This window comes from Thermobia domestica, chromosome 11 (assembly GCF_964235325.1).
Source record: "Thermobia domestica chromosome 11, izTheDome1.hap1.1, whole genome shotgun sequence".
NCBI classification, from domain to species: domain Eukaryota; kingdom Metazoa; phylum Arthropoda; class Insecta; order Zygentoma; family Lepismatidae; genus Thermobia; species Thermobia domestica.
The window spans coordinates 206,202,010-206,229,276 of NC_137464.1; the positions used below are offsets into that span (position 1 = coordinate 206,202,010).

The 27,267-nt window shown below is 34.3% G+C and overlaps 1 protein-coding gene across 4 annotated transcripts in view; it reads right to left on the minus strand.

Annotated features, from left to right (window-relative positions):
• The window catches only part of LOC145664673 (uncharacterized), a 39,023-nt gene extending 12,097 nt beyond the window's left edge, over nucleotides 1-26,926 (minus strand). Inside the window, exons 1-4 of one of the 4 annotated variants that reach the window (XM_081731522.1) lie at nucleotides 26,757-26,926; nucleotides 14,097-14,290; nucleotides 6,238-6,377; nucleotides 2,648-2,804 (exon numbers count right to left, since the gene is read on the minus strand). The gene's annotated coding sequence lies outside the window, so the exon portion shown is untranslated. Of the gene's footprint in view, nucleotides 1-2,647; nucleotides 2,805-6,237; nucleotides 6,378-14,096; nucleotides 14,291-25,199; nucleotides 25,223-26,756 lie in introns of those variants that run through there. The other 3 variants (XM_081731521.1, XM_081731523.1, XM_081731524.1) reach the window with 3 other exon arrangements.
• Nucleotides 26,927-27,267: the final 341 nt, after the last annotated feature.

Here is a 27,267-nt window from a genome sequence, read left to right on the forward strand (position 1 = left end):
AGAGTGACTGTTTTAGTTGGCGCGAACATGGATGGCTCTGAAAATTTACCATTACTGATGATAGGAAAATTTGGAAAACCAAGGTGTTTGAAATCTGTAAAAAAAATTTCCAGTCCAGTACGAGGCCAATAAAACAGGCGTGGATCAGCAGTGAACTGTTCGCAAACTGGCTTACAAATCTTGAGAGAAAACTGCAAACTATAACAGGAAAATACTGTTATTTCTTGATAACTGCATGGCTCATTGTAAGATTCCTAAACTCAAGTGTATGAAGATAATCTATTTTCTCCCTGCATAACATCAATGGTGCAGCCTAGGGATCAAGGGATAATACAAAATTTGGAGCATTTATACCGACGGCAAGTTGTTCTCAAAATCTTAGACAATGTTACAGAGAAAACAAACATTAATTTGTTAGATGCTAGTCGTATGCTGAACAAAGCATGGAGGCGGGTTAGTCAACATACAATTACGAACTGTTTTCGGAAAGCCGGGTTTTACAACCAAGAATCCAATGCTGAAGTCTTTCCAGAAGAATCTGAAGCTATAGTTTTGAGCAGTGGCGAGAAGTGGCAACCGACATCAGTTACGACGAGTATGTAGAGGTCGACCGTGAAGTGACTGTATGCGGAGGCATGATAGAAGAAGAGTTTGTGCAAGAAGTGACACAAAAGTACGATTCATCTGGTGATGATAAAGAAGATGAAGAAGAAGAGATTGGCGGTGAAGTAACGAAAGAACGCGTATCTACATCATCAGAAGCTTTCGAAATCGTTGAAAATTTAAGACGATTTATTGAATTTCAACCAAACGAGACTAAGACGTGTTTCACGCAACGAAATTGAAGACTTTGTAGACCGCGTGAAAACAAACAAAAGAAAGAAAACGAAAATCACGAACTTTTTTTCAAGTGAGAGAATAGATAATTAAGGCTGTTACTTGTGTATGTGGTCTTGTGCGGGTATGTGATACTGCTGTGTATATATAAATGTATTTTCCATTATACGTTTAGTTTATGTGAGTACAGTAAATGTAAGTTTGTTTGTGTGCGGCAATATTGGATCACGCAGAAAATGTGCTGCTTTTAAGATAAGGTGAATTGCATGTTAATTAGTTTTTCATATATAACAGTTATTTTGTTCCTTTATTATTACTTAAAAATGAGTGTTCTTGGTTAATTCGACCTTTTTTTGGTCGTTCTTGGTTCGACTCAAATTCGAACTTTTTTCGTGTCCCCTTCGACTTCCAATTAAAGAGACTCTACTGTATTGAAAACTAAGTGTGTTGTAGACCAATTAACTTGAGTCTGTTGTCAAAGCATCTTATTGGCTCCAAATACTACTACAGGTTTATCGCCATCGAAAGAATTGGGGTCGGTGAGAGTGTGGTAGACTTAACAAACTTCTGGGCGTGATAGATCGCTACACTAAGTGAAAGGGGAAAGCATGATGATTACGGTAAACACCCTGAGATGAGCGAACAAGTTTCACAAGCATAAAACGGAACGGTTACTAATTTCCCAATAATTTGTACGATAACTGAAACATTATTTGCGATGGGCATATGGTTGGCACTAATATTATTAGGGAATGCTCCGATCCTGATAGGCTAGGAATTCCACGATGACTATCGACAGCTCTGGTCTCTTGGATGCATTTTCGTTTTGTTCACCTTCAGCGTACTGCAGCGGACTGTTCGTCTATTCGATCGGTGGTCTGATACTATTGTTTGAAATATGTATGACCCAGCAGGAGACAAGGATGACGATATATTTTATAAGAAAAGTAGAACTTGTATTTGACCAACTCGCGAGATACCATATGAAAGTAGAAATTATTTATATTACTATGTGAATAATATTTATATTACATGTAGTATATTTATATGAAATTTCCTTGTTATTCTAATGTGGGTTGCTACCATCATAGCATGTTACGTCCTTACATTACGGATCGAGGAGAAGGCCTTAAGATATAAAAGTAAGCTGCGAATATATTGAATAAAAAGTCGCGGAAAGACGACAAGGGGTGGTCCTACAGCTTCAGGGTTTCGCCTCAGGCTAAGAACTTCATCATGAAAAAATGAAGCTAAGTTGAAGAGAAAATTAGAATGAAGAGACAAAACAGAAATTTATTAGTTGAACCGAAAGTTTGGAAGTTTTAAAAAATATTTATGATTGAAATTTTCTCAATTTTCACTCGCTCTACAGAATATTAAATCACAAAAAACGTTAAAGTCGCATTACCGCAAAATACAATAGAATGATTGGAGAAGATTTTATTTAACTAAAGAAGAGATTCCTAAAAAAAATTGCTGAATACAAGGTACTACTCTCGGAGGTAAATTTAGAAGAATTGTTGGAGTAATAACCGAAAACTTCACAATGGCTTAGAAGATAATATTCAGATATTACGCAGAATTTCGCAGATGTGTTTAATCAGGAAGATATACTATCTATTTTACAGAAAATCTTTTAATTTTTGCTTACAGGTGGAACTAGGAAATCAAATAAAAGAGAAAAAAATGGAAACAATTACACAGAATTAAAGACAATTTAAAAACTACATTCAAAAATGACAATATTGCTGAAAAGGACTATCTTCGCTCGAACACCAAAAATGTACGTAAGACTTATTAACAAATTTACCTGCTTAGTTTCCAGTTCTTGAGTTGCCAAAAGAATTGGAAATAACACTGGTTTTCTTAATCTCGTTGTGGTACGAATAGCATTTAAGTCGTTTTGGTCCAGAAATTCGGCGTTACGACACTGGAAGATACTGTATGTAATTACTGCACTCCAATTTCTGAAAACGAAAGTTACGATGCTATATGACATTGTTTAAAAATTTTAAATATGAACAAACACTATTTTTAAAATGTGCCATTTTATAAAGTGGCAGCTCGTACAATGAAAGAGAAATTAGTCGCTGTGTAGTTAATGAATGAGCTAAAGATACTAAATGAGGAATCTAAACATAACAAAATTAACCGACAATTCTGTAAAATCAGCAGAAAGCAAAATGACACAAAGAAACAATTATGTTTTATTTGCTTTTGGTTTTAATGTTACCTGTTATTTTAAACTAAAGGGTGGCCAAAAGTCAGGTGACAGTCCTGTAACAGAAACGTCCGTTGGGCTAGAGGTCTGCATTGGACATAGATGATAAGTGAAGCGGGGGAACCTAAAAAGAACACACGTCACCATCACGACCACAATTATGAAGTTCGTCATTTTTAATATCACTATTTTTTTTAATTCGAAGTTAGGCATGTGGTACATATTTTAAGACTGTTTTTGATCCGGAATGCTATGCTGCTGTCCATTTTGTCATATCCCTAACCGTTGATGAATTATGGTCTGTTTTATCCCTTTTTATACCATCACAACACATGCTCCAAATGACCGTTCTGTGCAACAATGATGTGTGCCATACACGTCTTCCACTCCTCATCCACAGCCAGCAATGTCTCTGGACGAACAGAAGAATATACATCCTCAATCCGCTCCACTTGATGTTGTATATTCCGGATCTTCACGGCATATGCCATGGATTTAAGGTAGCCCCACAGGTAGAAGTCGAGAGGCGTGAAATCCAGAGAGCGTGGTAGCCACTCCACGGGTCCCCGACGTCCGATCCACCTCCCACGGAACTGTTCATCCAGATATTTCCGCACGCCAAATCCGCAATGGGAAGGGGATACTGTTGCAAAAAAGTTGGATATGAACTAACGGCAAGATATCCTCATTCAGCAGCCGTAGGTATTGGTTCACGTTCAGAGTGCCGTAGATGAAGAATGGGCCTATGATTCTCGTGCCAAAAACTACCATACCACAACCTTCTGACCACCACTCACTCCTGGCGTATGCATCTAATGAGAGTTAAAGAGTTATTGTCAATGCAGTAGCGGTGGCTTTCTTTGTTTACTTCTCCTTCGATGTAAAACTTCGCCACGGCGGAGAACAACACGGTCGATGGGAAATCTGGATTCGTTGCCAGTTGTGCTGTTGCCCATTCTGCAAACTGTACACGACGGTCTGGATTGTCCTCTGTGAGATACTGCTGAAGGTAGATCTTGTACGGATGCCACTTGTTAGTGGAAAGTATCTTCCGAATGGACGTTCGACTAACTCCACATTCCTGGGATAAACGCTGTGTGCTATGTTGGGGGCTTTTACTGAAGGATGCGAGGACAGCAACTGTGGTTTTCTCATCTGCAGATGTTTTCGAACGACCACTATGATGCCTGTCGTGCACAGAACCCGAATCCCGACATCTGCTGATGAGTTTGGCCACACCATTGTGGAATATGGGCTGCCTTTTGAAGTGTAGCGCATTAAACTCTGCACCCATCATACGCGAGCTCGATTTTTACACACCAGGATAATCTCAATATCTTCCTGGGCGCCAACAATATTGTTCAGTCACTGATATGCAACGATAAAACAGGCCATAATTCATCAATGGTTAGCGATATGACAAAAGAGAGAGCAGCATTGCATTTCCGATCGAAAACAGTCTGAACACATGTGCCACGTGCCCACCTTCCAATTTAAGAAATTAAAATAATATTCAAAATGGCATTTGAAGATGACGGTCGTGGTACTCACTTGTGTTTTTGGTTTCCCGAATACTACTCATCACCTATGGCCAAAATGGATATCTAGTCCAACACTTTTCTGTTACAGGACTGTCACTTGAATTTTAGACCCCTTGTATATTAAGAATCCGAAACCGAAGACTCGTTCGACGTTCGTTCGTTTCTTTAAGAAAGGGAAAAATTTTCGATTATAAATTCAACACATTTTTCTTTACAAACTCCCACAAGATTTCCATTTACAAATTTGATCTTATCCGCACAGAAAAAAATTAATTTAGAGGTGCAAAGTTAATATAAATTTTCTTATGTTAATATAGACATTGAAGTCAAACCTCTAGCAAACCTTTCCGGAAACGTACACTCATTCCAGAAAAGGAGTTGTAAAACGTTGCTGTGCACGAAAGACGTAGTTTTGGATAATTACAAAGTTGTTAGAGACGAACAAGGAACACTAGAATTGACTTCTAATTTCATAAAACAACAAAACCACAAATTTTATCGTATTTTCCACAGAAATGGGGAGAATTAGAACTGTTAAGTTCTTAGAAAACATAACAATTTTAATTTTGTTGGGTTATTAGTAAATGTTAGCAATGTAAGTGCGATACATAAGAGGAAATGAGAAGCAGATTTTTTGGTTGTAAATATAGACTTTTTTTTTTTTTTTTGGAATGGGTATCAAAGGTACAAATAATTATTGCTGAAATATTTTCCGCAAGATGAAAGATTTAAAATTTTTAAGACAAGTTTGCGAAGATAATTTGCGATAACAAATATTCCAATATATCCAAAAGTGTGCTTTCAGTTGAAGGTATTAAAGAAATTACTTTTAAGAAAAAAGTAATATATTTCTTTAAATTTTACGGTTTGGAAGACCTGTTCTTCTCTAAATACTAGGTGGAAAAAGAAATTAGCGATAAATCTGTATGTTTAAGGGTTGAAATTAGACGAACTAAAAGTCACAACTGCTAAACGTAAATGTAAAGAACAACAATTGCTTGTAAGTTTATGATTATTTTTAATATGATTCGAGCTATTATATTTGTGATTTTCATTTATACTAACAAGGTTTTCAATTTTTCTTTTATTTAGTTTTACGAGAAGACCAATAAAATAAGTATACTCTTTGTTACTGGCTTCTAATACTTGGTGTGCACAAGTTGTAGTCATTTCTATATTAAAAGATTTTTCTCTCTGTTGATTACGACTCTAATTTTCCATCTTGATTAGTGCCATGTATGTAATTCGTGCTTCCATTTTCCTGTTCGTAAGTTTTTTATAGGTTCCCGTTATATAAATGAATTAAATAATATACTCAAGATGACAAGTGAAAGAAAAAAAATAAAAGATTTACATGATAAATGGAAAATTTTCTACTCCAATCTAGTAGATGCCGTGAGCCTGTCCCAATTTTATTCCTTTAAGCGATGTTCCTGTAAAGAGGAAATATCGCAGTAAATTGGGGGATGTTGTTTCAACAAAATAAGGTGGTAAGTCTACCATATATATATATATATATATATATATATATATATATACCGCTTTTCAGTTCTTCTAGCTGATACGTAAGTAAATATTTTTAACACGAATAATTTAGACTTAATTTAATATTTTACTAACAATATATATATTACTTACCATTGCAAAGAAGAATTGTCCAAATATCACCATTTACAATTTAGCGTTCTGCACCACTCCTCTAGATGACAAAGAGGTAAACTCTAATAGTTCTAGTATGAAAAGCGATTTTTTCGAGTGTTGAAGGTATGAGAAAATTGCTAAACAAAACAAAAAAAAAAAAATAGTTGTACTTTATAGGCAATCACAAAAGACCCAAACAGAAACAAGAACTTGTATATATATATATATTTTGATAAGATAAATCTCGACCGTTCCATAAAAGCTTGTAAATTGATTGTGTCATAGACATTTATTTATTTTAGCATCATATAGTTCCTTCTCGGGTACTATTCTCCCAGTTTAACTATAAACAATTTTTCTTTCCACTCTACTACAAGAATTTAAGTTATTTGTATTAGATAAATGGAAGCAGAGGCGTAAAACAAAGCTATAAAGAAGTCCTTTCTCTTCCAGACTTAAACCGTACAGAAGAAATATTAACTTGCACTGTAGAAATTTAAGAATTAGCAACTAAAACGAGGCCTAATTGTTGATCGTTCCGATTCTTTTGTACTTCTTCCTACCGTTCATTTACAAGTTTTCAATATTTTGTTGATGGAAGAATAATAAGTATAAAATATTGCTGGTTTTTAACTTATAACCCAACCTTCCATAGTGTATCTTTCAAAAGTGAAATGAAACCTCTCAGTTTAACGTCCAACGATTATGCCATTTACGCTAAGAGAGATGATGTTTAAGGCAAGTGAACGATGATGGAAGATGTGAAAATCGTTAGTTGTCCACAAGAATAGAAGTTTTTACCTCTCGTGTTTAATACTTGTTTATAAAAATTTAATTAGTGTAATTGATCAAATCAAAAAAGAAAGAAATCTAATTATCGCTGTTGTATTTTTTTCCTTTGTATAACACTTATGCAGAAATTTTCGTTTTTAATTCCAACGAACAAGAAGAGAATAGAAAAAAAAATATCACCGTGTCTGGAACTAACTTTCAGCAATCCGAGAGTGAGCATACTGAATTGTATGGTGTAATTTTATAATTTTGTTGCGTTTCATCCTATATACAAGTAGAAGAATAATTTCGTGAAAACGGCTGGTCTGCTACAAATTTCTAAGAATAACTCAATTATATTATGTGGTTTAATCTGTCGCCCATTTAAGAAATGGGCACAGTGCGTTAGAAAGAACAAGAAACTGGCAAAAATTATATATCACATCGTTTGGTATCATTGTAGTGTTGCTCAATCTTTTGTAAATGTCTTTCAAGGCAGGACTAAAATGCAGCTAACGTTTCTTGTTGGTCAAAATTATATTCTGGTTCCCCAAGGCTACTGCATATCACCACTGATATTTGAAATTTATGTAAAAGGAATAGGAAAACTTCTATCGGAAGCATCTATTGAGTCAAAGATATCGAGCTAATTGTCCACAAATCAACGTAAGGGATTTATACAGGAGAGCAAATTCGCATTTATGTACCATAAGAATGTTTTAGTTGTTAATATACATTGCATAAATGTTCGTAAAACCACATACATGAGTTTTAATATGAAATCAGAATTATAAAGTAACGGTACATACACAACTATAGTTGCGAAATTTGAACTGAACATGATCCTCATTAAATAAGTACAAAAATTTAAATATTTGAAATTTATTAGTCAAAAATAGTATCTGCAAAACATACATTCAGCACATAAAAAACAAATCCAATAGAACACCTCGACCTTGAATGTTGAAAGAAATCGATACCATTATTCTACGATTTTTCACGCGTATATCAGTTCGATTATGCAATACTGTATTCGAATTTAAAATTCGGGCATTTCGCCTGGTTTATTTAAATTGGAAAATCGTCTAAGTAAAAAAAGGCAGATTCCGTAATGCCCAATAGAACGCATATACTGCAGAAAAAATGTTACGTGAGATTAGAAATGGTGTTACCGATATATTGTCGGTAGATTTAAAAAATAATTGTAGAAAAGAAATTGTGAGGTTTTCATTAGACAAGCGCTATGTATAGAAAATAATGAAAATACAAAAGCAAAACCAGGGAATAGAGAAATTAAAAATAATTAACTTACCCATTAACTACACTACAATCACTCACCATATTATCGAGCAGTATCTCTTACATCTTAGGACTTTGCATTTTACAAAAAGGAACATGTTAAATACAATTTATGTTATCTTAAACTTTTAAACAATCTCGAATATAATAACAACAACCTTCGATTTCACTAACTTTAATGAAGTAATTATATACAGTAGCCTTCAATCATGTAACGTCAATTATCTGGGTCAAATATGATTTTTATGTAATTCTTAACTTTTATCAGTCAAAATAGGTAGAAAAATGAAATGAAATCTTTGAGTTTTACGTCCCACGGTTATGCCGGTTAGGCTAAAGGAGACGGTGATAATGAGAGATGAGTGAAATGGTGGAATGAAGAAAGTGGGAGGAAACGGGAGTACCCCGAGAAAACCCACGAGCACGGTGTTTGTCCACCACAAAGTTCACTTGGCGGGGCTGGGATCGAACTCGGGACCCTAAGCACCAGAGGTGAACGCTCTACCACTGAGCCACCGCGCCCCCCTCAAAATAGGTAGACTTCAACATTATTTTTTATTATTTACAACGAGATACTTTGTATTGATTGATAATTACCTGTATCTTGGGCAGAAAGTGCTTCTACACAAGCACTATACCTGATATAATATTAATTGAAAATAACAAAAGAAGAATGTTTTAATATATGTAAGAAATATACATTATTGTATAGTTGGTTGCTATGTAGTTGTTTATGGATACCTAACTAACATGTATGATTGCAAGACAGTTTGTGTGAATATACGTTAAAAGTGAATCAACGAATAAATTATTTAATACTCATCATCGACTTGTAATTTCAGTAGAAAAGGTGATACTACTAGTGGATATAATTACGGAAGATATTTTAAGGTGTGAACAATTATTGCCACTAAAGATTTACTTATATTATTAGCCGAACCAGGGTTCACGGCTACCTTTGGTGAGTCGTTGTAAAATTTTTGGTTTACCTCACCCGGGACCCTTGTAAATTCATATCCCAAAGTCTAAAGTAAGGGTGAATTTACCTCAGTAAGAAGGTTTATGAATACGAACACAACTATTCTTAGAAGTGGCAGAGTAATCACAAGAACAAGCATGATTGGTGAGGCAGTGGAGAAAGAAACTGTTGACAGTGTTAACAACGAGCAAAATACAGCTCCTCTTGCACCAGGAATGTTGACATTAGAAGACAGAATCCTACTAGCTTTACAGCGACAAGAACAACGACTGGAACAAAATCTAATTCAGATGTCTAACGAATTAAAACAAGCGGTCCAGCAGAAATCCGAAGAATCAAGTAGGCAATATGAAGAATTAAGTAAACGATTGGAGCAAATAGACCAAAAATCAGAAGAGACGAAACAATCTGTTATCCAGGCGGTGAGAGACATCACATTACAGTTTGATGAAAAGCTAAAAAGTTTATCTGAAGATTGCCAGGATAATTACAACCATGTAATTCAAGAAGTCAATTGTGTAAAAAAGGATTTTGAAGTAATAGAATCTTCTGTTCGACAGCAAAAGATTCAGGTCACAGATAATTCTAACCAAATACGTGCAAATACTCAATTGATATCTACCTTACAAGAGGAAATTAGGACGTTACAGATTAAGGACAACGCATACCCCAACAACATGGTTAATGATCGTTTGGAGTTCCCTTGTTCACAAGAGATGACCTCGCATTCACCCGCAGCAGATCAACGTGGACCTTACGTTATCTCTTCTTCAAGTAATCCATCCGATGAGGACATTATTTTGGAAAGAATGCATCCAAGGAATACAGATGGGCGGAAAAAAGATGGTGGAACCACGCATAATGCAGTAGGTAGAAATTGTCACTCAACACGAACACGAAATGGTGAAAGGAAGGTAAAGTTAAGTGTAAAGATGAGCGAAATACGTGCTATGAGTAAGTTTAGTGGTAAATGTAATGAAAATGCCACTTCTTTCTTAGAAAAATTTCAGGATGAGTGCAATATAATGTGTATAGATAAATCGCAATATATGAAACTAATCCCTCATTCATTACTCCCACCATGTTCTTTATGGTTTAAAGCAGTACGGGATCACGTCAATACATATGAGGAATTCAAAGCAGCGCTGATTGCAAATTACGAAAACGACTTTTTACTTGCAGAGATGCCACGATTAGAAACCAACCTTTTAATCCTCGCTTGCACAAATCTGTTGTTGATTTTGTTGTAAATACGTATAACGAATTAAAAGTCGTAAATCCATTGCAATCGGAATCTAGAGTGATTGCATCTATTCGAAATTTACTACCGTTTAAACTACAACAGATCCTGTTTTCTACGCAGTGCATGAGTTTTAATCACCTATTAATGCTTGTCCAATGTTATGAAACTCAATATCAGGCACTGAATCATCAAGCGGGAGTAGGTAAAATTAAAAACAATTCAGATCACCTTGTACCTGTTCGGAATCTAAATATCCGTAATGCAGACAATACGGAACATAACTTAATTCGAACAAATTTAAACAATCAGAACGATCAAAATAGGCAAAGATATGATGGGAATCCACCTAACCTAACCAATCGTGACCATAATTATGTCAGATCACCTAATCGAAGTAGACTCAAAAACAGTCGAAATACATGGCGAAATTCTAGAAATGCTATAAATCCTATGGATAGACATAACCGTAGTTCAAGAGATGTCACTTCGTATCAAAATCAAAGTCATGACGCAATTCATGTACAAAATAATGCGGAACATAATCACGATTGTGCAGTACAATGTACTTTATTAGAATCATATGCAAGTGTGAATTTAAACTGACTGCAGTTGATGAAGTAAGGATTAAACCCATATCAGCTATAGATTCTTATGAACATTTATCTTCAAATTTATGTGTTAATATTAATAATGAAAACAACCCTTATGACTTTTAGATACTTTATCACGTTTGTTTCAACAAATGATAATTTTCAAATGATTTTAATTCTTTCTTGTTAATGTGAAGAATTATAATTCGATTCATAATTGATTAAAAGCAAAGGTTATTTATATTATATTGATTTGTGTTGAAACTTTGTTGTCAAAGATTATGTTAAGTATAAGGTTCATTCTATTAAGCTAATTATCCGACGACTGTCTTCATGCGCTACCTTATATGTTACTCGAATAAGATTCTTCTGTATTCTGACGCCTTATTGATACGATGTATACATTAAAAATATCATCTAACGTAGTTATTATATAATGCGCCCTGGAAAGATCAAACATTTTTTTTTAACATCACCGTTTTTAATGATGATTGAAACTGTTGATCATTGTGATTTATGTTTTAAAATGTAATTGCCTCTTACGTTTTTGACTTCGCACCCTTCGTTGATTATATTAGTAAGCGACGACGTTTTTATAATAAAAGATAAATATTAATGGAATAAAAGACTTATTATAAGTGTATCTATATGAAAGAAACTTAAAGAAGTTATATACGAGGGGCGATCAAAATGTAAAGGACATAATTAATGTAATATCATTATTATAAACAGACCAGTGGTTCTTAAATATAAAAGTCAAGCTCCCTTGTAACTTTTATATTTAGTCCCATTATCGGGCGACATTTTATACAACGAGATACTTTGTATTGATTGATAATTACCTGTATCTTGGGCAGAAAGTGCTTCTACACAAGCACTATACCTGATATAATGTTAATTGAAAATAACAAAAGAAGAATGTTTTAATATATGTAAGAAATATACATTATTGTATAGTTGGTTGCTATGTAGTTGTTTATGGATACCTAACTAACATGTATGATTGCAAGACAGTTTGTGTGAATATACGTTAAAAGTGAATCAACGAATAAATTATTTAATACTCATCATCGACTTGTAATTTCAGTAGAAAAGGTGATACTACTAGTGGATATAATTACGGAAGATATTTTAAGGTGTGAACAATTATTGCCACTAAAGATTTACTTATATTATTAGCCGAACCAGGGTTGACGACTACCTTTGGTGAGTCGTTGTATATTGCGGAAAAGCAAGGATTAGAAATTAGGCACATAAACTAGAATACATTATTAGATAACGGTTTTCGGACTTAAAAAAGACAACATGTTCCAACACTATGGTCGATTAATTACGTATGATTTCAAATGGTGCTTAATTCTCTGTAAAATTTCCGGTTCCACTATGTTTTCAAGATAACCTCTTAAATTTCCCTGATTACTTTTTTCTGTAAAATAGGAAACAATATGTTGCTTGTTAATCACACATGCGAAATCCTGCGTAATAATATCCTAATTCAAGAGATAATAACAGTGTTCTAAGGAATTTTAAAATTTTCTGTAATTCCTCCAACAACTTTTCTATATTTACACCTGGAAAATCTACCTTATATGAACAGAAACAGATTTAACACATTCAGGTCTCAACAAGCAACATGACCGTGTTCTTTTATCCTCTGTGGACGGATCATGTCTCCTCGTCGTGATGAAATTTCCGTGAATATTGGATGGCTATCCATAGACGATTGTCGACTTCTCAGATATAATTTCCGATCGTTTTAGTACTTGCAAAAAAAATCCAGGTGGCAGTGCATCCGGTGCAGAGCGAGTTAGAGCAATAACAATTGGCATACGTTTCCCGCGTGTTTAGTGGCATTCTCGCTTCTCCAACACCGGGCTGTGAATCACTGTCTTCGTGGCTTTATACGCATTTTTGACTCAAAATGGGAAATTTTTAAGAAGAAGAAATAAGGAACATGCTTGATAAGTTTGCTGTTGATTCTGGATCTGAAAATGATAATTCAGATTATGTTGGCGGCGCTTCTGTAGCAGATAATTTAATTTTCTTTCCTTTTAGCTTGTAACGACTGCTCAATAAGACTGACAGTAACAATAAGCATTTATGTGAGTGGAAGGGAGTCTTTCAACGTAATATTTCCTTAGGTACAACAATCGTATTTATTTAATTATATTCTGATACATATTCTCGCAGTGGTAGCACGACAGAAGAGCAAATGCAAAAAGGGCGACTACAAATAGGTAGTCGTTCCTGGAAAAAGAAACAAGTATATGTACCATGCATGTAAACTGTGTGCTAATAAATGAAAAGCTACTTCAGGTAAAAGAGCACGAAGAGAAACAAGCTGGAAGTGTGCTCAATGTGTAGCTCCATGAATGTCATATTGTTTCAATATATATCATCAGAAGGCTAGATATAGAAAGTAGTGGTATAGATGTTTCAGTTGCGAAACAGTCGCAATCCAGTGTTTCCTAAGAGCAGTGCAAGGCTATATGCAAATAATTTTTATAAAGTCTGTCTTTTACTTCAAATGTAGAGTTGATATCTTCAACCTACATACATTTTTCAAGTTGCTAGCTTTGATGATTTGAATCATAAAAATATATGTATATTTCAAAATAGAAATAATCGGCCTTGCAATACATTCCTACTTCATACTTATACTTTTCTGCTATTTCAAGATATCTAATGTTTGAATAGATGCTTTGCAACATTTCAAGCGCTGCAATGCACCAAAAAAGCTCATATGTGCATACTCGTAATCAATCATTTTGCTTGTCGGACTATTTTTTTATAAACGAAAACGTACATTCATAAAAAAAAGTATAAAAAGGTAGATAAGAATGAAAAAAACATGTTGGTAATACTATATTCCTTAGTACTAAGTTCATATTTAAAGAAAATAAATATATCATTGCTCTAACGGCTTTACACTTTATTTTATATATAAAAAATCTACAAATATCGCAAAACCCACCGACTTGAGGGAAAAACATCGCAGGAATGGACTCCCAATCGAATGTGATCAAATATAACTTTTTAATTTACTTTACTAAATTAGTATTTTCCTCTTCGTTCTTACAATCACCAATATCTGTCAACTTAATTAATATAACCTTATCACAAAGCGGTTTTGTAATCGGATTTAATTTTCCAACAGTTAATCTCCATCTGTAAAAATAATAAGTTCAATATTAATTACAAAAATATTATTTTTTAAGCTAACCATAAAGAACGACGACGCAATTCTCTAGTCAACAGCATTAAACCTACCGATTTACTCCCTAACATTACACTTAGCTATATTTACAGTAGAAGAATTTGATAAGCTCAACCCCATTTTATAGATAAAAAAACGAAACTCTATACTAAGGGTTGTAACAGAAACTCTACGTAAAAGTATATATTCTAATTTGTGTTAATCTGTAAGAATTTTTTAAAAAGAGAAAAGCACGAAAAAAAAGTATAAAAAATGTTGCCCAATTCTCTCAGTTTGCGGAATTTCAGAATTTGATACTTGAAGAGGAACTAAATTTTAAAAAAAAATGTAAGGAGTTTTACTATACAAAAAATATATAAAAGAATGGTAGGAAAACTGTGTAGAAAATTGTACGCAAGATCTTCTACATTACATATTTTTAAAGAGAACACAAAGAGTATGAAAACAGATATATATATAGAAGCTCCTTAACTTACGAGAATATTTAAAAGCGAGAATTATAAGAAATCTCTAAGTAAAAATTATAAACAAATTTAGTTAACTGACGAAAAATTTAAAAGAAAGAATACGAGAAATTATAAGTAAAAATTGTGTGATGTTTTTTTTTAATTTACAAGAATTCTTAAAGACAGAATGGTAAAGAAATTATATACAATTTCTGTTAACGAAAGAGAAATTTTTAGAGAGAGATTTGTAGGAGAATCTATGTATAGTAATAGTATGAGTAGAAGAGTGTGAAAAATAAATTTTAGATGTAAAAAAAATCCAGTTATTATTTTCTGTAATCTAGACGGACGCAAGAATGTCCGTAACGAAAAGTTCCGTACTCATTCTGTTTCAAACCTGTTCCCAATTCTCTCATATTGTTCTGGAGAGACATGTTTCAGAATTAAAGCTGTTATGATCGTAACTCACTGTCCCAACAGCACTAAATTGTTCGAAAGTTATTCCCAAAATGGATTTTTTAAATACATTTCTTGGGTTAACAGCCGCTGATGCCGGCCAAAAAATACAAAATTTACGGAGAAATGATCACAAGAAACACGATAATGAGAGTAACAAACATTAGAAAGGTCATCACTTTAGTGTGATTATTAAGGGAGAAAACGTACAGTGTTTCAAAACCACTATGTTATCAAGTGACTTAGGATATGTATGCTGCTGTAATGGTTGTAAATACATAAATGAAGAGCAAAAAAACTAATAAGAGAGAAATGTTGCATGTGAGAGGTATGTAATGAATTGGGGCATAAATTTGTGAAATCCACGGAAGAAGTTTTGTATTTGATTTTATGCAACCCTGCTGCGCTCCTGACCTGACTCGGTAAGATAGCATTTGCGCTTTTTGGTGGCCACCTAGCACAAGTTAGTTCGTTCTTAATATACAGTAGTTGCAATGTCGTATATTCACACATCATTTATAATCAGCCGTTGTGAAGTCAATATTCGCCTATTAATGGCGCTCCTTCTTTACGAAATACTTTCTAAGGCAATATATGTAATGTGACTCTGAAAGAAACTTTAATTTTCATGAATGTAAGTATTCATTCATTGAATAGTTAGCATAACGGCAAAAAGTATTTTCGTATGGGTTTTGTAACTTTTAATGTTCTAGGGACACGTCTTAGATAGGCGACAGCACCTTTAAACGCCCCTGGAACGCATGAAGTAAGGATGATGGTAGTCACGAATTTTTAGTGCAGTATCAAAGCTATATCCTGCATTGGAGTGAAAAATTCATAGCTCTCGCTTAAATATTGACTTGCTTGATCACAAACGAACTTCAAGATCAATTTGTGACAAATGACACTAAATGTAATTTGTGAAATGATTAACATCGATATATTTAATATTTCGTAAAGTAAAAAAGGGAAATTTTGCTTTACACTGAGATCGGAATATACAATATGTAACAAGCTACAATTGTTTTAGACATTAATGAATTGTGTTTAGTTTGCAACATTTAATAGCTTCAAGGCTCTAATTTTGCGCAGTAAGAAAGAGCAAAAGAAAAATGCAAATAAATTTCTGTGATCACTAGTGAATAGTGAAGATCAGAAATGAAACGGGGGTAACTAAAGGTAAGATACATATGAAAGTAAGAACATATAAGTTGTAATACAACGTTGAAAACAGATTCTTGTAGGTCTTATTAGAAGTTGCCATTTCAGGCGATTTGTTTATTTGAAACTAGCTTAATTAACCAAACTTTGCATGGACACAATAGGGGAAACACCTAGCTGCATAGAATACGAATCTTAATGAAAGAAACATAAAGCCCACCTTGAGATTTGAGAAAAGGTATTATAAATTGGTAACACGTTTTCTTGACAATGAAAATTATGCACTCGTCACTATTCTCGGTCTCTTTGGTAATTTTGTTCTCACACATTGTCCAATATCACGCTGTTGAAGGTTGGACATGGATGCAAACAGTACCGGTATCGGAAGAGTCAGTATCCACAATGACACCGAAAACAATTGATTCGAAACTAACATAGGTCGTTTTCGACTAATTTTACAAGCTACTTTCTTATGATCTCACTATGAGGGTCTCTGACCTTTATGAGACCGACCTTGAAAACGACCATACGGATGGCAACTTATTTAATTCTCTGCTATGTGAATGCTAATTTAGATATGGGGAAGACTTTCTGTGACATGTAGTTGGACTAAAGTTTATACTGATGTTATTTTTTTCCTGAGTTTCGAAATTCCCTCCCAAATTTGAGTCCAGTCAAAAAATCGAAAATTTTCAGTTTTTTTTCTTTTTTTGTTTCTTTAGTATACCTTCCTTCCCTTTAGAGATCTACTTAGGACTTATCAGGTATATATCCCATATAGATAACTACTTTTACACCAATTTGAAAAACTCACAATCAGTGTTGCCAACTAGAGAACTTATTACTTTCCTATTTTTCGGTAAAAAATTCAAAATTTTCGAAACATATTTATAAATCCGTACCTATATGTATGAACGCAAGTCAACTTACGCCAGTCAAAGATCAGTATTTACTGAAAAAAAGCAAGTAAAGATCGTTAAAATTGAGTAATTAGGCTACACAAAAAATTAGAAGATTGTAATCTTGATTTTCATTAGTTTACTGTTTACCATAACCATTTTTCTTATTACGAAACTTGTGTCTTAGATATCGACAAGATACTTCTAGGATACATTAGTGGTGCACCATAGTTGATTCTAAGATAGCATGGGTTAATATACTAGCAGTGTTTCCACCCACAGAAAATTTAAATATCCAATTTTAGGGAGAAAATACGGAGAAAGTCCAATTTTCCTTCTATTATTTCCCTCTTATTGGCTACATTCAAACAAACTTACAGCAACTCAAAGCCTCATCCCTGGCCTACACAATGCGCCAGAGAAAATTTCAATTGGATAATTGGGGGAGCTAAAGTTGAGGTTTACAGTAGACTTTGTTCTCTAAGTGAAAATAAAATTTTGGTAGAATAAGATTCTTATAAAATTACAAGCTTAATTTGTTGGATATCCACATGATACTTCTAGGATATATTACTGGCGTACCAAACTTTATTTTAAGATAGCTTCCATTTATGTAGCAGCAGCGTTTTAAGCCACAAAAACTTTTAATTCGCGATTTTCGGTTGAAAATTCAAGAAAAAATCACTCTTTAATTTCCCTTTTATTGGCTACATTGCAACAAACGTACCAGTGTCTGAAATCCTCGATTTTAGCCTACACACCAGACCAACGAAAATTTGACTTGTATAATTAGGGGAAGTATGGTTAAAGTTTACAATAGTGGAAGTTTCTTAGGTAGAATGAGATTCTTTTTTAATTACATCCTTAGATTATTCGATATCGAAACGATACTTTTAGAATATATTATTAGTATACCGAAGTTTATATTATGATGGTTTGCGTCTGTGTGGTAGCACTGTTTCCAGCCATAAAATTTGTTATTCCCGATTTTAGGGAGAAAATCGAAAAATTTCCATCTTTCACTCTATAATTCCCATCTTGTTGGCTACACTGGAACAAACGTAAAGGTATCTGAAAACCCTTTCTTTCGCCTACACAACGCACCAAAGAAAGCTTCAACAGGATAATTAAGGAAGCTGCAGCACCCTGGAAAATGTGTCAAAATTTCGTGTCTACGATGTGAGAGAAGCTTTCTTCCAGTCTTTCTATACCAGACAACGACTTCACGCTTTCACTCAATCAGCTATTGCATCTAGACTATTTACTCTTCGATCATGGTTCGACCCTTATTTTGCTCGGAATGAAGCAGTGCTTCCAACTGTACCACTTAATTTTCCGTTATATACCAGAGACAGGAAATTTCCCCCAAAGTAAGAAAACGCAAATTTTAAAAAGTAATTCCCGTTTGTCATGAATGCTCAATTTCAGATACATGACACAGACATGCAAATATAAAAAAATGTTTGCTATATTCTGAAGAGATGATATACGAGAAATGGTCCTAGCAAAAATAGTCCTGATGCTTACCGATTTACCAATTTTCTCTAACCATTTTTGGATATTATATTTTTACTCAATTTTTATCCAATCAGCTTTAACATTAAAACTATTTATCATAGGACCATGAATTGTACCTCTTTCTCTTCGGAATAAAGTATCCTTTCTAATAGTATTATTCCCATGTCATTATCTTGTACCTGAGGATAAAGAAGTCCCTAAAAAGGGGAATTTAAAAAAATATCTCTTTCTACAAAGTTCGCGACTCTGGTACCCCCTGGTTATTGCTCAAATCTCAAAATCAACGGAAAAATATTACGTAATGTACAAAAACTAGGTATACAGAGTGCATCGGTCAAGTATGACATTGTAATTAAGATAATGAATTTATTTGCTTTGGTTTGTTCTGATCTTAACGTATAAGTAAAAATAAAGTAAGAACAGATAAGGAAGAAATTAAGTCAATACCTGTATAGATAATAAAGGACATAAAATATCATGAGCGATCAGTACGAGACTGCATACCTACTTTTGGACCACTCTATATGTAACACCTGTGGAAAACTTGAATATCATATATTGAAAACTGAGGCGGGAAAAATATTTAACTATTTGTGAAGAAAATCCCCCATTCTTTCTATCATAACAGACCACATATTATTTGAAAATTTACCGATACATCTCTATTTATCGTAGGCCCATTAATCGTACCTCGTTCTCTTTCGAATGAGCATCCTTTCTCACACTACCACTGCCATTTTGATCTAATTTACCTGAGGGGAAAAGTTCCCTGAAAAGTGATTTTTTGAAAAAAAAAATCCTTGCAAATCATTGCTTTTCTTTCCTTTTGCTTCGGCAGGAAGATTTTGGAGTTGAAAGAAATGTATTGCATATTTACGACCCTTAGGTTCAACTGATAACTATAGGTGACCTTGACCAGGTTAAAAATAGAACGGTGCGTTCTGAGGTGATAACTGGTTTCCTTTCGCTCTGTGTGTGTGTGTGTGTGTGTGTTCAATAAGTTACCTTGTTGGATTATCTGTTCTATAAGCTTTCCAACGAGGTATAGCTGATATGTTTTTGACAATTAGGAGCGTGGCCAAGCCTGCCAATGTTAGCGTATACCACAATCTCTCGAGCAAAATACAGGATGATTCACGTAGGTTGGATGTTCCGAATTTTTTTCTCCATTCCTATTGTGCCTAAACCCGTCATTTTTTATATCATTGTTCCCAATGTCTGGCGTAAATGTAAGAATTTTTTTCCTTGCATACGACAAATACCAGTGTTTCCATAGTCGGACAAATTTGGAAAAATTTGATTTTCCACCCAAAATTTTGACTTTCGCCTTCTTCTTCTTTTACTGGTTTGGCCCGAGACACACAAAAGTTACATTGTTGGAATGGCTGGTCTATAAGGTTTTCGACTAGGTATGGTTTGTGAGTCTGTGATGATTAGGAATGTCCCTAGGGCTGTCAACGTTAGAGTACATTACAGTGGATATTGAATAATATACAGGATGTGTCACGTAGGTGTGGGGTTACGAATTTCTTTTTCCATTCGTATTGAACCGACGAGAATGAATTTTGTGTATCATTGTCCCAAATATCTGTCGTAAATGTGAGATTTTTTTTCTTGCGTACGATGAATAACAATGTTGCCAGAGGTTCTTTAAATTTGAAATTTTATAAGAAAATATACAATAAGAAAAAGGGTACATTCAATACCCCTCCTATTCACCCCTCTCAAGCCCAAAAGTCATGGACTGGGTATGGCTAGTAAGTATGTTCATTTCTCTCTATGGATGCCATTTTTTATCCTTGTAGCTCCATCAGGGGGGGTACCTCCCCCCAAATTCTGAAGGGAGAGAGGGAAAGCTATAAACACCCAACTTTGCCCCCTCCCCCTTCACGCCGGGAACCACTACATCAGCGTTTCCCAACCGGTGTGCCGCGGCACAATGGTGTGCCGCGAATGGGTCGCTGGTGTGCCGCGAGGAAATCGAAACAAAATTATTAATTCTATAGTAATCAAATTGCAAGACAGAGAAAAAGGTATATTTGTATTTCACCTTACTACTATGAATCTAAAATTTAAAGTTTCATACTGTGTTACTTTTCTGTAGAACATTTTTAATTTTCTGTAGAACATTTTTCTGTACATTTCTAATTTTGAAAAAAAAGTATTTGTTATAATTGTTATGACCATTATTGCTTCTTTATTGTTGCAGATTATTTCGTAATTTGAAATTTTAAAATATTATTCAATCCTCCCGGCAAACATGCATACGAATTACGTACATTTGTGTTTTTAAAGTAAAAGCGATTTGTTGGTTCGTTCGTTATTTAGTAATCCTCCTTCTTAATGAAAGATTGGATACAGTTTTGGAAAAAGAAAGTGTATTTTTAACAACTTGAGTCGTATATCTGAATGAAATTGTTTTCTATTTTTAAATTAAAATGAAAAATAAGCATAATGATTTACCACGGGGAAAACCAATGATCGAGCTTTCTTCTCTGTGAGAAGGATGTCAGTAATTAGAAAAAATAATACAGTATTTTATATTTTCAAATAATAATAATAATAATAATAATAATAATAATAATATGTGTGCCGCGAGAATTCAAGTTACCCTGAAGTGTGCCGCAAGTTGAAAAAGGTTAGGAAACGCTGCACTACATGAATGATATACACAGCATTAAAAAGTTCCATCCTTTCTGAAGAGATACAAACCAAAATCATATCTAGGTTAATTAGGAGCTGAGCTAGAGACGTTTGAATTGCTGGCTCAAGGGTTGAGCCGTTCGTCCTGAAAAGCTTAAATTCTGGACTACAAGAGGTCACGGGTTTAGGTTATATTAGGTGTAATACAACTAGATCACAATATGACAGCATTTCAAACCAGCTACATTACTAACCAACCTATGACGTGTATGTTAGAGTAATGGAGGGAAATGTAAAACGGAAACTAATAAGAGGGGAGTTGCGTCTAAACTGAATATACTGAAATGGAGCAAAATTTGTAAAATCCCCAGAATATTTAACTTGATAACACGACAGGATTGCACAATTAAAAAGTTACATCATACTTCACATCTTACATATATTCCTAGGTAGAAACATCAAATGGAGAGTGTGATGTCAACCAAATAGTACTCCATAGAAAGACAGGATCAACTGAAGTACTATGTCAAGGCAGTGTACAAAATAATACAAGTCTCGGAAACCTGTGCAACACAGAAGGCATTTATTTCATGCCAAATAAACTGTTTTTTCACTATTCTTGTTTAATGCGTATACCCACCGACGCTGACGCGGACAAGCCCCAATGTGCATTCATGCCATGACTCGGTTGGATATTATTCGCGCATTTTAATGACCACCTACCACTAGTTCTTCCGTGTTTTATGCTCTGAAGTTTTTGTGCCATACACTGACTTTATATTCATAAAGGAAAAATGAACATAAATATTTGTTATTAGTGAAAAATAAATGACGGAGAAAAAGGAATAACTGTAAGTAAGGTATACCAAAATAACAAGGGAAAACCAGTAACACAACGTTGAAGACAGGTTTATGTGTATCTTATCAGAGGCCACCATCTGCGGAAGATTAGCCGTGTGATGCAAGATGTAGCAATCGTGAGATTACTAGTTTCACTCACGACACAAATGCAGGATAACCATTCTCCTACCGGGAAAAAAAAAGAAAACACAAAGGGAAACTTTGTGGTGTACTTTACATCATGCGGACACAATTTAGATATTTAAAATTCTTGTGCAGCTTTTAACAACATGATAAAGAAAATTATGTAAATACCAGTAGCGGTTCGTGGTCTGTAGAAGTACCGGTTGCAATGTTGCAATATCAAAGGTATGTAGTTACGCGCGTGTTCCCCTCCCCCAGCATTCTTGAGTCAAATATTCAGGAAATATGAAGAGGAAAGTCCTTATAAGCTCCATTTGTATATTTATTGATTAAAATGTATTCTCTAATATTGTTTTAATACATGTTATTTCCTTTCTTTCAAACAACCACTATCAATGTAAGTTTATACACTATTTATATACAAAAACTTCTACATTCATGTTATTGAACAAGAGATAAATCGAATATATAGCATGTGCTGTAAGCCATGAATGATATCGTTAACCCAAAAAGAAGAAAAAAGGCAAGAAAATTGCACATATTCATGCACAAAGTTAAACAAAATTATTTAATTCAGTAAACTATGCATTATTTTAAATTGCAAGGTCTTCCTTTGTTCTTTTCAAGCTTCAAATTTTTCTGACTTCATTGAAATCTGAAATGCTGCTCGTTAAGTTTTTCTGAATAGAAAGCATCGCTACTGCAAATATTTTCCGCTTTATTTTCTTAAAGGTACAGAAACACCTCTCTACTCCGACAATATGCATTTTGTTAGCATTTCTTTGTATGAAAATAAGGGACAAAGAGTTCATTTTCAGTAACTACGTATTTTTGTAAGCTGTTCTAATATAAACAAGCATGAAATATAAGAGTTTTTCCCTCGAAAATAAAAAAAAAATAATAGTTTAACATTCCAGCAATTTAGGCTAAAGAAGACAGATGAGTATTGAAAGTGAATAATTTGAGATTAATTTTCTATGCTCTCCGCCGGAAATCGAACACGGGATCATGTGCACGAGCGACACACAGCTAGGAATTAGACCAGTGGTAAGACATTCTCTTTTTCGAGTCTCGATTATTCCCTCCCCCCCCCTCCAGAATATATTTTTTATTTTAAAAATAAAATCTACCCCACGATTTTCTACCTTTGTTTATAAATGTAAAATAAAATCTATTGACTTCGAACGACCGCCCCCCCCCCCAAATATTCAGCTTGGATCCGCCCGTGCTACCACCAGATGCGTATATGCTCATTGCGAGTTTCTGTTTGGTGATTTCTTTCTTCCAAGCGTCTAAATCTCACTGAACCTATCAATTGAGTCAAGCGCTGCCAAACGGAGGAATTCGTAACTACTACAGAAGCTCACTATGTACCAGTTGCTACTTCGTTCGCAACTGGAAGAGCGTAATACGGGAGGATAGCAGCGATGCAAGAATAAATGCACTTCCTCATGTTAAGAGATAGGAGCTCGCTGCCATATGCTCAATGTTACTCCTTCCAGTGGCAACGCTCGCTGCCACTGGATTTGTATATCACTCACTTTCTTTCAGTTTTTTAATTAATTTTTTAAAGAAATGCATCAATAGTGTTTTGCGCTCAAGAGTAAAGATTTATTTTATACTGTTAGTCCACTTTAATACTTAAAAATATCTTTAGCATTAAAGAAATATCCGGTTGCACAACCATACATCATATAGTACCAGCCGCCACTGGTAAATACATACATTGCAGTTCACTGTTGTTAAAACGTGCACTGTTTTTAAAAAACGCAAAATTTCATTCAAAAAACAATGCCGAAACAAGCGATGAAACTTCGGTAATCGGAAACAAGAAGCAAGTCAGTACATAAAGTGCACAATAACAATAGGAATGTATTAATTACACTAGGCAGAAAAAATATTGCAAATGAAAGTAAAAATTTGTAGCAAAGACTTAACTGTAAATTCAGCAAACAAAAGTGAAACTTTACACAATTTACGGGTGGAGTATTAGTTTAATTGGAGTCTAATAATCATACAATGTATTTTCAATAAAGGCGCTTAAAGTATTTAACGCAGAAAAACATTAAGAAATGTATATATTTAAAATGGAATAAACATAGAAAGATCATTATGACGTTTCCATCATCACAGTGGAATGGTCAAAAAGACGAACAGCACCGATAATATGCCCGATCAGGTATGTGGTTTTGGTGAACCAAATTTTGAGAAATTTACAAGTACACTTCAGTACTTTGCAAAACATATATATAAGGAACAATTTTATGCAGGTGACAAAATTAAATACAAAGTAATACAGCTGTATTTTAAGCTTACAAGTGTAGGCTACTAGTGTAAAGTCATTACAAGTACTTTACGACGGACAAAATAAATGAGTGCAAATGAAATATTTGTGCAGTTTTACTATAGTGATCCATAATATAACTAGTAGTAGTAGTAGTAGGAACGGGTCAGAAGCCGCGCAGGTTTCATTGGGTTTTGTTCTCAACATAAAATGGGCAAATTAAAGACCTCTCCAAATTTTTCCCTTCCCTTTTACAATCTGTGGAACCGTAGTAAAACTGCACAAGAAGGTGGCTCTATTCGATTCTATTTTCCACCGGTGACATATTTCTGCAGTGTACAGAACATAGAACATATATTTTGTTTACAAGTGAAGTGCTACTAGTATGAAATAATGACAAATGCTACTGAAACTCGTATTAATACCAAAGCCCACTAGTTTCCACTACCTTGTTCGCGCGTATACCTACCATCGCTGACGCGCCTGCTCCCTTCACACGCACCCCGCGCGGGAATACAAACTTCGTCCTACCCTGAAGCGTTTAGATAGTATTCGTACATTTAGTAACCACCTAACAGACATTAGTTTGTGCTTCTTGAACTGTAGTTATTAAGTTACACGTCCACAAGCAGTACTTATACACAATCGTAAAATAATTGTAATTTTTCAACAATTACTCCTGGTGGCCCCCTTGAATTTCATCTATGCTTCACCTGATATTTTCATGTCGCCCAGTGCAAACCTTTTAGGGGACAACAAGGAGGAAATTCGTGAAATTACAATTTTCGAACAGTTCATTCCAGGGCCACGTTTGTTTAGAAATGGGTTCAATTCTTTTCAAAAAAAGGGGTATGTTTAGTACAAGGGGTCCAGAAGCACGTAATAAACACAAAATTTACAGGAGAAATGAGTGATGCAAGTACTTAGACGTAACATAACGTAACCAAATCTAACCTAACCTAACGTAATATTAGTAGAAATAAGCGAAATTCTACCATTTTTTGGAAAATTATGCGGGACTTCTACACTAATATAACATAAACTAAACTAACCTACCGTAACCTAAACTAGCCTAACCTAACTTAAACTAACCAACCCTACCCTAAACTAACCGAATGTGAACAGAAATTACCAAAATTGTAACATTTTTTAGAGGAAAGAGCTGGACCCCTTCTGCTAAACATAGGCCCAAAAAAAAAATGTACAATTTTGGTACAGTTTCTGTTTACATTAGATTAGTATAGGGATATAGTATACGTAAGACCGTCTGAGTTCCAGAAGAAGCTGGATGCTCATACTTTTAGGGATTATTCATTGAGTATCTACGAACTTAGAAAGGGGGTAACAAACCCACTTTCATTTACTTATCCACTGATACGAAAATAAAAAAGAACGTACCTATTTGCCCTTGTACTTTATATGCTATAGCGCATTACATTATATGCAACAAGGATTTTGGTCTGCATCACGATATAAATTTAAAAATATTTAATATTTTTCGAATCGAAATCAACAAAATTTATTCTAGAAAGTAAAAATAGAATGTTAAGCACATATAATGAAGACAACGCAGTGATTTAATTTGGTAACGTATAAATATATAATATGAAGTATCCTCGCGCACGGAAGACGGGGGGTTCTCATGTATACTATTACCTAGTATAGGTTAGGTTAAGTTCTTTTATGTTATATCATGTTAATGTAGGGGTCCTCATAATTTTCCAAAAAAATGATAGAATTTCGCTTGTTTCTACTAATATTAGGTTAGTTTAGGTTTGATTTGGTTACGTTATGTTACGTCCAAGACATAACAGACAGGAGACATCATTCATTTCTCCTTATGTTTCTTACGTGTTTCTCGACTCCTTCTGCTACACCTACTCCCTTTTTAGTAGTGCTCCAAAAGTAAATCTGCAGGAATTTTCCTTTGAAAGTAATGTTTGCTTATTGATGTTGCTAAGAGCATCATTAACATACATACTTCCCTCTTTATGAAGGTTAATGCTCAAGATGCTCAAGTACTAACCTAAGGCATGTTGAAACCTGTTAAATATCTCAGCGCAATTTTGCACAATATCATATAAAAATATATTTCTGCCCATAGACTAATAACACTTTCCAAACAAAATATACAAAATGATGCGAACTTGTGAATTTTGTCTTATTTTGTCTTGAGACCATTATCGGTCAAAAAAGTAGGTGCACCAGCATTAAAGTCATATGTGCTACAAGTGCCAAATTGACTTATGTGACCTCAAAGGGAGGATTTGTGATTCAGGAACTTAATTGAATAAAATACAGGACATAATTGAAAAGTAAGGAACACAATCGAGAAAAAGGTCAGTCAGGAAAAGGACAAAATCGGAAAAGAAGTTCAGATAGTGAAAAAGGGCTGAAAGCCAACTTGAACAGGCAAAAATTACAGAAAAGGGGAAAGTATAAGATGAAAAAAGAAAGGGTATAAAAGAGAAGCGGATGTATGTACGTGTAAATGTAAAAGAAAGTGTTAATGTAGTGTAGGTGTATATTAAATCCCA